Source organism: Rhinolophus sinicus, chromosome X, assembly GCF_036562045.2.
Source record: "Rhinolophus sinicus isolate RSC01 chromosome X, ASM3656204v1, whole genome shotgun sequence".
NCBI classification, from domain to species: Eukaryota; Metazoa; Chordata; class Mammalia; order Chiroptera; family Rhinolophidae; genus Rhinolophus; species Rhinolophus sinicus.
In genome coordinates this window covers 8,172,841-8,189,253 of record NC_133768.1, presented here as the reverse complement: position 1 = coordinate 8,189,253, position 16,413 = coordinate 8,172,841, and the positions used below count along the sequence as shown (strand labels likewise).

The window sequence follows — 16,413 nt, the reverse complement described above, 5'->3', positions numbered from 1 at the left end:
TCATAGTATTCTTGGATGATCCTTTGTATTTCTGTGGCATCCGTGATAACTTCCCCTCTTTCATTTCTGATTTTGTTTATTAGTGTCTTTTCTCTTTTTATCTTAGTGAGTCTAGCCAAGGGTTTGTCAATTTTATTAATCTTTTCAAAGAACCAGCTCTTTGTCACATTAATTTTTTCTATTGTCTTTTTGTTCTCTATTTCATTTAGTTCTGCTCTGATTTTTATTATTTCCTTTCTTCTGCTGACCTTGGGTTTCATTTGTTCTTCTTTTTCTAGTTCTTTAAGGTGTAACATGAGGTTATTTATTTGGGATTTTTCTTGTTTCTTGAGATAGGCCTGTAATGATATAAATTTCCCTCTTAAAACTGCTTTCACTGCATCCCAAAAATTTTGGTAGGATGTATTTTCATTCTCATTTGTTCCTATGTATCTTTTGATCTCTCCTCTTATTTCTTCTTGACCCAGTCGTTCTTTAAAAGTATGTTGTTTAATCTCCATGTATTTGTGTTTTTTCCTGCTTTCTTTTTGCCGTTGATATCCAATTTCAAAGCCTTGTGATCAGAGAATATGCTTGGTATGTTTTCAATCTTCTTAAATTTCTGAGGCTACATTTATGTCCCAATATATTGTCTATCCTTGAGAATGTTCCACGTACACTAGAAAAAATGTATAGTCCGATGTTTTAGGATGAAGTGCTCTATAAATGTCAATTATGTCCATTTCATCTAATGTGTCATTTAGGGCTGCTATTTCGTTATTTATTTTCTGTTTGGATGATCTATCCATAGCTGTCAATGATGTATTTAGGTTCCCTACTATAATTGTGTTTTGGTCAATTTCTCCCTTTAGTTCTGTTAGTAGTTGCTTGGTATATTTCGGTGCTCCCTGATTGGGGGCATAAATATTGATGACTGTTATGTCTTCTTGTTGTATAGTCCCCTTCACCATTATGAAATGTCCATCTTTGTCTCTTGTTACCTTTTTTATCCTGAAGTCTGTTTCATCTGATATCAGTATGGCTACACCTGATTTTCTCTGGATACCATTTGCTTGGAGTGTCAATTTCCACCCTTTCACTTTGAGTCTATGTTTGTCCTTGTAGCTGAGATGTGTCTCTTGGAGGCAGCATATGGTTGGGTTTAGTTTTTTGATCCAATCTGCTACTCTGTGCCTTTTTATTGGTGAGTTCAGTCCATTTACATTTAGGGTGATTATTGATATGTGAGGATTTCCTGTCATTCTATCTTTAGTTTTTTGGTAAGACTGTGTCTCCATTGTTTCTTTGCCCTTTTGTTGTTGTCTATTATTTCTGTGTGGTGGTATTCTATGATGTTTCCCTCTGTTTCTTCTTTTATTACAGTATATATTTCAGTTCTGGATTTTTTTTGAGTGGTTACCCTTAAGTTTATGTAAAAGAAAGTTTGATATTTAGAGTATTCCATTTTCTTCAGCATGCTTACTTTCTCCATTCCTATATTCTGGTTCAGGCATTTACTCTCCCTCCCTTTAATGATTTGGTTGTTTCAAATTATCCCTATTTATGCTGGTCAAATAGCCTCCTTCAGTATTTCTTGTAGTGCAAGTCATGTGTTAGAAAATTCCCTCAGCTTCTGTATGTCTGGAAAGGTCTTTATTCCTCCCTCATATCTAAAGGATATCTTTGCTGGATATATTATTCTTGGCTCATGATTTCTCTCTTCAGTAGTTTGAATATTTGGTTCCACTCCCTCCTGGCTTGTAGAGTTTCTGCTGAAAAATCTGATGATATTCTAATGGGCTTTCCTTTGTAGGTTACCGTCTTCTTTTCCCTGGCTGCCTTGAGGATTCTTTCTTTGTCGTTGATTTTTGACAGCTTCAATACAATGTGCCTTGGAGAAGGCCTGTTGGGGTTGAGGTAATTAGGTGTTCTATTTGCTTCTTGGAATCGAGGATCCAGTTCTTTCCACAAGTTTGGGAAGTTCTCATCGACTATTTGTTTGAATATACTCTCTGTTCCTTTCTCTCTTTCTTCTCTTTCTGGTATGCCCATTATTCTTATATTGCTCTTTCTGATGGAGTCAGAAAGTTCTTGTAGAGTTCTTTCATTTCTTTTAAGTCTCAAGTCTCTTTCTTCTTCCATCCATGTAATTTCCAGGTTTCTATCTTCGATGTCCCTTATTCTTTTCTCCATCTGGTTAACTCTATTACCTAAGCTGGCTATTTCATTCTTCATTTCTTCAATTGAGTTATTAATCTCCAGAAATTCCATTTGGTTCTTTTTTAAAATTTGAATCTCTTTGGTAAAATGTTCATATTGTTCTTTGATTGTGTTTCTGAGTTCATTAAACTGCCTGTCTGTGTTATCTTGCATCTTGTTGAGTTTTTTAAGAACTGCAATCTTGATAAGTCACATATTTCCATATCTTTAAGTTCATTTTCTGGAGACTCTTCATTTTCTTTCTGAGCTGTCCTGTTGCCTTGGTTATTCATGGCAATTACTGGTTTACTATTTCTCTTCCTAGACATCTGCAGGAGTGGATTCTGCAACAGGTTGATAGAAAGAGGTCTTTCTTTTGTTTCCCAGTAGGTGTTGGTAGAATGTTTTATTTTCTCTCTGAATGCAGCCTTTTATTCTCTCTCACACTGTAGTGTTATGTTTTCTCTGCACTATTTCAGCTTCTCACACAATGGGGGGATTTCCTGGGAGACGGGCTTCTCCTCTGTTAATAGTTCATCTAGGTCACAGGGCGCAGTGTCCCGGTGGGTATGCAGAGAGCTTCTGAAGTTCCAAAGCTCTTCCTGCACCAGATTCAGAGCCAATGTGTTTCAGCAGCTCTATTTACTCCTGCAGGGATCCACCCAGATAGGTGGGGACAGGGGCGGGGTGGGTTGTGAGAGGTGGCCCAGAGCAATGGCGGCGACCACCACCACAGCCAGTCCTGCTTCCACACCTCCCTCCCCTTTGCCAGAACTAGTTGGGCTGCGAATCTGTGTCTGAGGACCACAGTTCTCAGAACAGCAAATATTCTGTTCTTTTGATTTGACACTGCTACTGTTCCACTTCTAGCACCGGGCAGGTGGGGGTGGGGGGAGCTCTGGGAGGGTAGGGAGGGGGCGGCTAGTCTCAGTGCCTAAGGCTTCCGTTCTCTGCTCACCAATGAGGGCTTAAACCACCATTTTCAGCCTTCTTTCCTCAGTCTTTTCTCCTGGGTCTCTGCCATGAGCGTTGGGTTCAGCTGTATTATACACTGTCCCTTCAGCCCTGTGGGCCATAAACAGAGCCCTAGCAGTCCAAGTTCTTCCCTCTCCCGCAGCTGCGGTAGTTCCGGGATGCAGCAAACTCAGAGCACTGAGCTAGGTCTGCGTCCTGCGCCTGTGCCACTCCGTCTCTGTACCTCTCCCTTCCCTCCTCCCGTGCTTGCGCGATTCACCCACCTTTAGGTGAATTCAATAGTGGGCCTCTTCGTCTTGCCCATCTGCTGCTCAGGGAGTCCTTTGTGGAGTTACAGTTGTTCAATTTGTTTTAAATCCCAGGGGAGATTTCAAGAGGCTCACCTCATGCTGCCATTTTTTGACATCACCTTCCCTGTATCTTAATTGAGTTATTTTCCCACCTCCTAACCTCTGTCCTTCTCTCCTTCTCTCCCCTCCTCTCTTTCATTTTCCAAGTAGGACAGAGTTGGCTAGAGATAGTGATGCCAGCTGCATATCCCTTCGACCATCTTTCTTTTCTCGCATAAATCATCCTACTTTAGATCCCCAACTTTGTGGATTCACATTCTTTGGGGACTTGACCCTTCCCTTGCCTCTGCCATGTGGCCGTCCAGCCACTCTATGTTCTCTGATGGGGCAGCTGCCAAAAAGAGGGGCTATCACCTCCCTGAGTCACAGATCTGATCATTTAATCAGTCATTCAACATTTATTTATTGTATACTACCATGCATTTGGCATGTGGATTGTAGTCCCTGTGAGGGATGGTTTTTTCCAGTTTACTCTGACTCTTCTACTGCAGCACCTCCAGGCCCCATTCCACAGCCTGGCATGGTTAGCAGGCTCCCACTTACTTTGGTCATCTGGGCCTACCAATTTGGTTCCTTAGACCCAGGAGATTGTCAGAAGTTCTGTTCACCTTCTCTGCCTCTCCAGTCCCTTCTTTTGGACTGGACAGATGTCCCTGAGGGAGAAGGAGCACCCAAATGTCAGGCTTACCTGTCTGTGGTTGTCTGTTTCCAGTTCCTTGAGCTTAAAATTGTTTACTCCCTTGTTAGCTGTTCAGTGCCTTAAATCAGCTGTTTTTAATACATTGTCCAGCTTTTCCTTAGGTGGTTCCAGTGATCTATCTGCCATTATTAGGAAAGTTCACCTTTTAACATTCATTTCCACGTCTTTCTTTTGTGAGGTTATAGCTCTGATACCCCTTCATTCCAGGCAGAATTTGTCATGTCATCCTCTGTGCCAGAACACTTTTGGGCACATACCTGATTAGAGAGTATATTCATGTTATGATAACTTATTTAAGCATCTGTTTCTCCCAATAGACATTTCACATGTAAAGGGCACCAATTCTATTTACCCCATGTTTCTGTTCACAGTGCCTCATGTTTATGCATATAGTAGATGCTCAATAAATGTTTTAGGTGGAAATAGTTTGTCCTTCATATATATTTCAGTGGTTTAAAAATTCAGTGTCTCAAATAAAATCATTTAACAGTTATCCTTCCACCACAAGAAGGAAAAAGAAAGAAGGAAAACAAAAGAAAAGGCAGAACGTATGTGTCTCTTTTAGAATGCTTGAGATAGGGAAATTTTCAAAAGCAAGTGTCTTTGGTTTTGTCACAGGAAGGATGGGGAAACAGGAAGAGAGAACTATAGTAACCCTCAAGGTTAAGAAGGGAAGCAGGAGGGGAAAATCCTTATACACAGATATGGGGGGATGATTTTGCAAGATGCTAGCATGCATGCATTGTTCAACCTTTGCATGTGTGCCTCTGTCCCCCGAAAGGAGAATCTCATGTACCCAAATGTCTGCCTCTAGCATGATACATTGGTCCAGTACCTGGTAGAAGTGGAGTTCAAAAGTGTTTGGGCAGTTCTTAGAGGTATCCATCTCAATATTTAGGTTTTCTGAGTGGATATTTAATCAATGCATTTTGTAGAAATATTTAAGAGTACAGAAAAAAATAAGTGCATTTTTGGCATAGGGTGTGGATGGAAATTAAGCAAATATTAATTTTTCCTCCCAGTCCAAATTCTTTTATAAGAAAACTCGCCTTATTTACAAAAGGTTAATTGCTGCACATGGCATAAGCAGATGGAATTGTGTGGAATTTTTAATCAAGTAGTATGAAGCTTATACCACAAAATGTTGCCATGAGAAACCATTGCCAGATGTGATATTTTATTTCTTCACCTATGAGATTGTGAAGCAAGTAGGAAAACGTGAATAAGGGTAAAAGAATGAGAATTTGTGTTTAAAATGGAAATTTTAAAGTACCAGTGGATTAATACCAATTGTATTGTTCTCTATTATAAAAAATATAAAGGAATACAGGTGTATTACATCCATTTTTACCATTTCGTTCTTACCCCTTCTGATTTTCTTTCTCTATACCTTCTCGTATAAAGTCAAAGAAAGTTTACCCAAGGAGTTTTCAGTTCTGTTGTTTAAGGGTGTCCATTCTCAGAATAGCAGCATTATGCCTTGATAATGTTTCTAAATTCAAATTTTTCATTCAAAACAAAATAAAACAAAACCTGCCATTCATATGGGATCAGTAGGGCATGGAAACCATGGTGTGACATGATGTGCTCTTAAAATAATGAAGGCGGCAGGCTTCACCATTATCTGTTCACTTAGCAAACTTCTAGTGTTTAAAAAAAGCAAGAGGAGGAAGCCTACAAGTGTCACAAAACTGAAGACAATAATCTTGTATTCTCCTCAGTGAGCTTGAGAGGCAGGTGATGTTACCTTCTTAAAACCAAGGAAGCCAGCCTTCTGAGAACTGTAATATTTCATCCAAAGCAAGGAAACGAAAGAAGAGAACCAGAACGCAAACTCCAGAACACAAACTTGCAGAATCTCAGCTCTCCACATTACTTTTAGTCCTGAGGCAGGGCACGGATGGATCTCAGTCCTGACATGCAATGAACCCCTCCAATGTGATGCAAAATAAAATAATGACAACCCCTAAAATAGTGCAAAAACATTCCCAGTATGTTTTACATCCCAAGGGAACTATTGTGTTTAGTTATTATGGAAATATTAGTAACCAAATATTTTCAAAGAGCCCCGCCCCTCCTGCTTTGGTGTGGTCATAAGCACATCGTTTGTTTTCCATTTGTGTAATCTGGAACTAGTCAGAGTAGGAGCAAATATTCTCAAATAAGGTTTATGGACAACTAAGTGGCCAATAGATGGACTAAAGAGATTGAGGAGAGCCCTTGTGTATGTGGGCAGTTTTCTGGGGTGAAGCCTAGAGCTTTTGTTGTCACCCACAATAGCACAACCACTGCTATAAAAAGTTGGGGATGCTGGGAATTCCTAAAAACAGGAGAGGAGACTAAGGAATAAAGAGAAAGTTATTCTGATTGTTTTTATAAGAGAAATGCTAGACATTTCACTCATCTGCTTTTAAATGAAGAGGAAGGACTATAAATTGTACTTAATAGCTACCAAAAGTTTAGATAATTGTTTCTAAATTATACTTACACGACTTTTCCTCTGTCCCCAGCACTATTCTAAGCATTTTACATATATCCTCACAAGAACCCAATGAAGTTATTATTTCTATTTTATTTAATGTGCAGGATATTTTATAAATGAGAGTATATCACAGTTCTGTAATACTACTGTACATGATGGAGGAAGACAGATGAGGGGAAGGAAATGAAAGAAAAATAGGAAGGAAACTAGAGCAAAGAATGGATGACGGATGAAAGGGTGAGGGGAGAGAAATCTACTCGAAAGACTGAAGTATTGTCAGAAAAAGGAGAAGTCAAAATTATGCATAGACTGGTGCGATCGTAGCTGTAAAAACACAATTCTGCTATTTGCCAAAGCACATGCATTAACAGATTAATCATTTTAGAAGAAAAAGATTATATAAACAATTAGATTAAAAACATGTATAAACACTGTCAAAATTTATTAGAAGTGTTTGAATTTCAGCCTAATATTTGGAAGAACAGACATTTTCTTTTTAATGCTCTCTTTTCTTCATTTGCTGGAGAAAACTTTTATTCACACACTGTGGAAACAGACTGAGAAAATAGTAGTTTCACTGAATAAACATCCATTTTCCACCTGGTCTTTTGGACATTAATTAATGCCCCCTCATAATTCGCCCTGTACTTCGGTGAAGTTAAGCCAACAACTGTGTAGAGACCACAGATGAATGCTGGTCCATCCTTCCTTGCTCGCCAAGTCTACCATGAAATTAAACCTGGGCTGTCATAATTGGAAAGTAAGTTATCTATGTTGTACTGAAATGCTCTCAATATGTATAACCTGCGGTGATAAACATACTGTTGTAGGAATTTAAACTGGATTCTTTCTGCTCCTTAACAAAACATTCAGGAATGCAGTGAATGCATTTAGCACAGGGAAGTTTGCATGGTTTTCCTATCAAATTAAAAGAGGTTTGTTATGCAAGAGGGAATGGACGATTTAGGCTCAGTGTCAAGTTTCTCATTTTCTTTCTACTATTTCATCTGTAAAAATGCGAAGAGAAGAGTGGATTTGAATATTAAAATTGAGTTTCTTTTTCTGCATTTATTCTCAGTGATCAGAGCGGCCCTAAGATGTATGTGTTTTGACTGTTTTCTAATATATTAGGTATTTGTTGCATTAAGCATCCCCTACCTCACTTTCATCCCCCTAGTATATTGTCTTCTCTATAAGACTGCACAAGCATGCAATTGCACAACTTGGGGAACTGGGGTGGAGAGCCACTATTCAGCTCTACGTGAATTGTCCCATTTATGGAACTACTGATCCATAACAATTAATTTCAACTAAGTGACTATCAAAGATCAGCGTTAAATACCTTGAATTGGCTCCAAATCCTTTTTCAAAAACTTAACCATGTATATTTCAAAGATAGAAAAGGAACTTATTCATTGTTCTCTTTACGCTCAATTATAAAAATACGTACTCCCTACTCGCCCGTTCCTTCTCGTTGGACATAGACTGTTGTCACAATCAGCTCATGAAGCTGTCAGCAGGTCCATGGAGATCACTTTATGATGTCAAAGGAAAGGCAAAGTAACATCGATGCAAATCCCATGGTTATTAACAAAACAAACAGAACTCATTGTAAATGACTTTTACAGTTGAGGTCCCCTCTCTGGACACTTCCCCACTACTATGTTTTCATTTCAAAGTCACATTGCTTGTGTTTTGGTCATTCTTGGGAAGCGTCACACTAGAGTTCCCATTTTCCTAGGGCATATTAGAAAACCTCAAACTATTAAAAGGTTTTTAGTATTGGCTAGATATTTTGTGCATTACAAATCTGTATTATTGCATCAGAGTTTAAAATCTTTCCTTGAAGTGAGTATTGAGTAAAAGAGAATTCAGCTAAAAGAATCACTAAAATATTTGCGGATAAAGAACATTTGAATTAGGACTTCAATCTTTACTCATTCTCCCAAAATGAACACTTATTAAGTGCTTACCATATGCCAGATATTGCCTACATGTTAAATACAGAGAAGAGAATAATGCAAAGGATTGCTAAGCCACCCATGATGCTCAGGGAGTTTATGAGCGAGAGAAACCCGAACACACAATCCCAGTACAGCGTGCCATGGTATAGGCAATGAAACTGAGATGACCCAAATAAGAACATTCAACTATACGTGTTTACATGATTTGAAACATTTAGCACATGGACAGAAACCTTGCTTTCCAGAACTTGATTGAAGTTATCAACGATGGTTTCTCACCAGGAAATTTTCATCACAGTCCCTCAAATGACTTTCAGCATTGGCAATAGCCTCAAGAGACCGTAGTCAGCTTAGTCCCTACTTTTACATCTTTAGCTCTTGAGTGTATTGACTCCTTGTCTGTGATTGTTACTCAATTCCCCGGACTCTCCTACTGGCACGTAATATTTCTTCATCTTGGAGAATGCCAGGAGAAGGAAAGCATTCTCCATTTTAATGTGCTGTTACCATTTTGTCTCATCCTACTTAGAATCATCTGTACACTCTCCTTCTGCCTCCTTCTAGATCCAAAGAGAAATGGGACCCTTCCCACATTTGCTGTTATAAGAAGTCACCACCGATATAGATCTCATGCTCTTTCATCCTACATTTACTTGGCAATTCCCCTGGTGGTTTTTACAGTGAATCTCAAGAAGAATTACAATGGATTGCATATAGGTTTGTAATAGTAACCAAGAGCAATTATGTACTTTTTCAGCAGCCTTCAGTACAAACCCAAGAGTGGGGAAAGTAAAAGACTGCTATGAGTGGAGGTCAAAAGAAGTGGGTGTAGTGGACAAATTGAAGCTTTCCAGAAAACCCAAAGAAATGACTGGCCCTGGAGTCAGAATTAGGAAGGGCAGTTTCTGAATTTATGTATTCCTTTACCTGATTACTGTGTGCCTGTTTCTCACTAGGGCCCAGTGACTTCTATCCCCAGATTTTTGCTTTTTTAAGAAAGGAAATGACAGCCTTCGAGTCTGAATCCTGACTCTGCTTTCCCCGACTCCCTGTCCCTAAGACAGTCTGCAGTCTCTGGCTTCTGACATCTAGTCTCTGAAATGCATTTGATTTGTGTGACTGTTTTTGCACTAAGTTCCAGGGAAGAGCTGTTGTCTCTATGTCTTAAACTCTGTTTTGGCTTAGGTGAAACCTTCCTTTCCAAATTTATATTCTAACGAGAGTTCCACTTGATAAAGATAGAAAACATCCACTTGCAGTAGAAACAAGTTGAGTCCGGGAAAGAGGGGGTGGGGCACATGAGCGGAGGGAAGAAAGACAGGAAAATGGAGAATGAAGACAAGAACAAAAAGAAGAAGGAGAAGTTTTGAAAAAGTCAGCACAAAAAATTCGAGGCGTTCATTATGACTGAAAGGCTGTGAAGAGAGAGAGGTCATTAGGAAGTCTAAGATTTTAAAATGGTAGTATCTAATTCTGGAGGGGTGGAAAGGGCATTAAGCATTGCTGGAGGCTGTGTCAATTTGTATGCCTCTTTTGGCAAGAATCTAGAGTTTGGCAAGAGCTTTGGAAATGTTTATACCATTCTGCTCACTACTATACTTCTGGGAATATACCCTAAAAATATATTTCTAAATTTTGAAGAAACAAATGTATGTATAAAAATTTCTTCTCAGTACTGGTTGCATAAGTAAATAATTGGTGGCAAGCAATATGACTAACAGTATTATTAACAATATGATTAAGTCATTTTAACCATTGAGTCATTTTTATCACTTGATTGAATATTAGATAGCCAATGAAATGTGATTTTGAAGACCATGTAATATAGAAAATGCTTACATTAAATTGTTTTGTTTTGTTTTTCAAAAAAAGCTACAAAAAGGCTATCTGATCTCACTTACATTTACAAATGAAGAAATAAAATCTATGATATTCTTTGTTGGGAAACACATCAATGTATTAATAGTGATTGTGTTTCAATAGTGAGCTACAGGCTGATTGGTTTTTTTCTTTCTAACAAAGCACTTTTTAAAAATGAAGGTATCATTTACACATGATAAAATCCACCCATTTTTAGTGTACAGTAGGTGACTTGTTGTGTACTGTGCAGTCCATGATCGCCTCCCCTGTCAAGAAGTTTCCCGATGCCCTTTCACAGTGAATCCCTTCACCCCATCTCTGGCCCCAGACACCTGATCTTTCTGTCACTAATTTTTTGCCTTTTCTAGAATTTCACATGCATGGGGTCATCTAGTGTATGAGGCTATAGTTTTGAAGTTTTCTTTAATCTACTTTTCAACTGTTTCTTCAGCAAGCACATTAAAACATTACTTGAACCTAAAACACAAATTTCAACTGCATCCTTTCCCACTAAAGGCAAACAGGAAGGAAATGAAGAACTTTGATTACTTAAGAGAAGAGAGAGTTAAAACAGACCCGAGTTATCAGGGAACTCATAAAATCTCCCTACTTAGAGACCATAAATAGATGCAGACTCACCAGTAAGGACCTTCATTCAAGCCTCAGATGGGGAAGAAGATAACTTTTTAAAGTTGGTTTCCAACCTGATAAGAGGATAAGGGGCAGAGAGGAGAAAGATAAGAAGATGCATCTCAGCAGAAAACTAAAGGAGGCACACTTTTTCATGGCCCTGTGTTTTGAGCACATGCTATTGCACATTTAACATTCTATTTAAAGAACGCAAAGCTTCTATGACCGTCGCGTTTCTTTTTTCTTTCATTTTTAATTGCTGCACATTAGTCCTTGACGTTAGTCCATGTAATTAGAAGGCAAACGATACTAAGTATAATTCTGACCACTATGAACTCAAAGCCATTTTTAGGAAAATTACAGTCTGAGTTACTGCATATAGTCTTGTGATTATCTTCATGAAGACCTATGTGCTTCAGGTAAGTGTGAAGTGTAGACACAAAGTTAAATATTGAATGAAAAATGCTATACACACATAAATGTTTATATGTATGTATACATCCACCATGCATATGCTGAGAATGTTAAATGGAAGTTATATTTCTCTTTTTTAAAAAAAGATAAAATTTGAAATGTTTAACTTCCCAATAGCTCCCTAATACCTTATTTAAAAAATTAATTGTAAAATGTATATAGCAAAATATATCATTTAAATCATTTTTTAATTAAAATTTATTGGGGTGACAATTGTTAGTAAAGTTACATAGGTTTCAGGTGTACAATTCTGTATTACATCATCTATATGTCACATGGTGTGTTTACCACCCAGAGTCAGTTCTCCTTCCATCACCATGTATTTGATAAATCAGTTTTCAGTGTACAGTTTAGTAGCATTAAGTACATTCACATCGTCGTGCAACCATTACACCATCCGTTTCCTGATTATCTTGCAAAACTGAAACTCTGTCCCCATTAAACAATAACTCGTCATTCCCCATTTTCTTCTAGGCTCTGGCAGCCACCATCCTACTTTCTGTCTCTGTGACTTTGATTACTCCACGTACCTCATGAACAGGATCATACAGTATGGCTTTTTGTGACTGGCTTATTTCACTTAGCATGAAGTCTTCAAGGTTCATCCATGTTATAGCCAGTGTCAGAGTTCCCTTCCTTTTAACATTGAATAATGTTCCATTTTACAGCTATATATCGTTTTTTCCATTGGACTTTTGGGTTCCTTCCACATTTTGACTCTTGTGACTATATTTTTAATACTCAAGCATTTCTAGGAATATTCCCCATGGTGACATAGGAAAGCTGATCCTTTAAGGATACAAAGATGCCCTGGGCTGCTTTTCCCATGTACCATGATGCTAGACTGTTAGTAGGTCCATGAAAACAGTACTGTGTCTGTACTGTTCACTGGGATATAATTAATTAGTTAATGGTATGTTACTTTATAGTCATATAATAAAACAGCAGTGCTCAACCTGACTAAAGGGCTCCATTGTGTTGGGCACTTGACAGGAATTTTCAATCTGGAAACTTCTTAAGTTCTGGGAAATTTATTTTTGTATTATTTCTTACATACTTCTCTCCCTGTCTTATTTTCTGCACTCTCTTTCTGAAATTTCTAGTAATTTGGATTTTAGGTCTTCTATGCTTATCCATCCTCTAATGTTTTACTCTTTCTCTCTTGTTTTCTCAATTTTGTGTTTTACTTTTTAGGCAATATAGTCAACTTGAATTTTCAGTCTTTCTCAGAAGTGTTAATTTCTATTATCATGATTTTACTTTCTATAGTCCGATATTTCTTTCTTTTTCAAATGATCATCCGGTCTTTCTTTCATGAATGCCATATTTTTTCTTATCTCTTGGATGATATTCTAATCTTTTAAAGTGTCCTTTTCCCTGACGTTGCTCTGTCTTCTTTGGTTCCTCTTCGGTATATTGATTTCCGTCTTTGATGCTAGAGGCTTTCTGGAAGGTCTAGGGAGCCTTAGTTTCCAGCTTATTAAAAGGAGCTAATTGGTAGTTCTGGGTTCCTGCGTGGGTGTTGGGGGAGAAGAGGCTTTTAGAGTGGTCGACTTCAATGTGAGATCATTGCAGTGAGTTATTTCGTGAGGGGCCTCCACCTCTCAGGATCTGTGATTCTTGCCCCAGGGAGAAGTGCCCTAACTCCTTTCTGGGGTATTTAATGCTGGCTGAAAACTTCTCAGTGGAATTTCACTCATCAGTCAGTAGAATTTTACTTCGTTACACTGTCTACACAATAGCACCCTTTTTTCTGACCATCCCTGAGTCCAGAGCACTTTCAACCCATCACCTCCTGAGAATATATATGCAATCTTTTACCAAAATGAGACTAGTTTCCAGATTCCTTGGGTGAGGGAAGATATACGTACATGCCTTTAGCTTCTTTTTAAAATGCAACTAATTGTAATATTTTCTGCCTTGCCTGTAAGCCAATTTTAAAGGGAACCAGTGGCTCCAATTCTTAAGCGATTCCAGGGTTCTGTGGCATGAATTGGCTTGCTTTGGGGGTTTCTCATTGCCATTGCAAATTCCATCTGTATTTCAGCTTCCAAAATGTTGTGGGTAGGGCCTTTTTTCATATTTCTTTATCCTTGTGAATTTTGGCCCTTTTACAGCCTTGTAAATTTAGTGGAGTTTGGGGAGGGTGTAGAGGCAAATGTGTATATTTTGGCTGATAACGGTACGTGTAATTGGAAATTAGATGTGTGATTTTTAGATTCCTACTATGTTTCTTCTATCATTTGAAGACTAATTTCTCAAAACGTAGTTTGGTTACATATACAAAAAATGACGACAGCCAGTTTGGCCATTCTTTGCAGAAAAGTCTCGGCCACCCTGAAGGCTTCCAGGGCATTAACAAATCCTCAGGCCCCTGCTATGTAGCATAGGGTTTGCACTTAATCTGTTGCCGAAGAATACTCGTACACCAAATGTCACATCTCTACACCCGTGTGGATTGCTTCATACCACGTTGTCAAGCAAAGGGCTACAAGAATTTTTTGATGACCCAAAGAATTGGGGGGAAGAAAAAGTGAAAGCTGGAGCTTCATGGACCCATAAAGGAACAAAAGTAATGAAGATTTACATGAACTTTTGTGAGTCCTAATGAAAGAAAGAAACATGCTTCTTTGTCTTCTTTTTTTAATTAAAGTTTGTTGGGGTGACAATGGTTATTAAAATTACATAGGTTTCAAGTGTACAATTCTGTAATACATCATCTATATATCATGCTTCCTGCTCTAGAGCAGGAGGCCAGGTGACAGATATTGCCAATGCCAAGCCTGGAGAGGTTAGAAAAGGTCATAGAATCCATGGGTGCGTTACATAAAGTTGTCCAGGAAAGAGAGGACACCCGAAGACTTCTTCAGACTGCTCGGGAAAAAACTAGACCTGGTGCTTGGAGAAGAGACATCTTTGGAACAATCATCTGGCACAAGTTTAAGCAGTGACTTATGCCTTGACACCTAAATGAAAGGTATAATAGGAAACGATTCTTTCCAATGCCCATGTGGAACGTTTTGACAGACTGAGAGGTGAGAAACAAGCCTGCATCCAAGCAAGGAAGAAATGTTTAGAGAAAAAGAAAGCAAAATTTCTTCAGGAAAAGTTTCCACATCTTTCTGAAGCCCAGAAGTCAAGTCTTGTCTAAGATGTCTGAACTCTTAATTTTTACCATTTTGTTTTTCTTGAATAGCAGACTGTATATGAAAGTATCTATATGTTAGGTGGTTTATAAAGAAATTGCATTTTTAGTCAAACGACAAAATAAATAAAATAAAGATTAATTTCTAAGTGTCGTACAGAATTAATGATTAGAAAGCATAAGCGGTATGATGGTGATTCCTTGGTGTTGAGATTTTCTTTGTGAACTATTATTACATGGTCATTTTTATAAATGTGCCATGAATATTTGAAAAGAACCTGAATTCTCTGATGTTTTGGGGTACAGGGAGATTTCAGTTAGTTCAGGCTTGTTAATTGTGTCATTCAAATCTTCTATTTCCTTGTTATATACTTAGTTTCTGAGAGAGTTATTTTATAATCTACTACTGTGTGTATCATTTTCACAATTTCTCTTTCTATTAACTTTCACTTTTTGCTTTATATACTTTGAAGCTACTCTGTCAGATGCACACATATTCAGGATCTTTATGTATTCCTGGCAAATTTTTTCATTTATCTTTTTATAAAGATAATTTTTACCTTAAAACCTCTTTTGCTCTCAAGTCTATTCTGTTTAATGTGTACCAGCTTTCTTTTGGAACATGCCTCTTAAATCTTTATTCTTTTTTTTAATTAACATTTATTGGGGTGACAATGGTTAGTAACGTACACAGATTTCAGGTGTACAATTCTGTAATACATCATCTATATATCACATTGTGTGTTCACCACCCAGAGTCAGTTTTCCTTCCATCACCATATATTTGATCCCGTTTACCTTCATCTACCACCTCCCTCCCCCCTTGCCTTCTGGTAACCACTAAACTATTGTCTATGTCTAGCAGTTTTTGTTTCTTTGTTTGTTTGTCTTGTTCCTTTGTTGCTTTCAGTTTTATATCCCACATATCAGTGAAATCATATGGTTCTTGACTTTTTCTGTCTGACTTATTTCACTTAGCATAATAATCTCAGGATCTATCCGTGTTGTCACAAATGGCACTATTTTATCTTTTCTTATGGCAGAATAATATTCCATTGTATATATATACCACATCTTCTTTATCCAATCATCTATCGAAGATTCTTTGGTTGTTTCCATGTCTTGGCCACCATAAATAAAGCTGCAATAAACATTGGAGCACATATGTCTTTACAGATAAATGTTTTCAGATTTTTTGGGTAGATACCCAGGAGAGGGATTGCTGGGTCATATGGTAATTCTATTCGTAATTTTTTGAGGAACCTCCACACTGCCTTCCATAGTGGCTGTACCAATCTGCATTCCCACCAGCAGTGTATGAGCGTTCCTTTTTCTCCACAGCCTCTCCCACACTTGTTATTATTTGTCTTGTTGATGATAGCCATTCTGACTGCTGTGAGGTGATATCTCATTGTGGTTTTGATTTGCATCTCTCTGATGATTAGTGATGTTGAGCATTTTTTCATATTTCTATCAGCCATCTGTATGTCCTCTTTGGAGAAATGTCTATTCAGGTCCTCTGCCCATTTTTTAAATTGGATTGTTTGTTTTTGTTGTTGTTGAGTTGTATGAGTTCCTTATATATTTTGGATATTAGCCCCTTATCAGAGGTGTTGTTTGCAAAAACCTTCTGCCATTTGGCTGGTTGCCTCTTT

General features: G+C 38.0%; 1 pseudogene; it reads left to right on the top strand.

The window, feature by feature from the left end:
• Positions 1 to 14,342: 14,342 nt before the first annotated feature.
• Positions 14,343 to 14,764, top strand: LOC109455011 (large ribosomal subunit protein uL29m; annotated as a pseudogene).
• Positions 14,765 to 16,413: the final 1,649 nt, after the last annotated feature.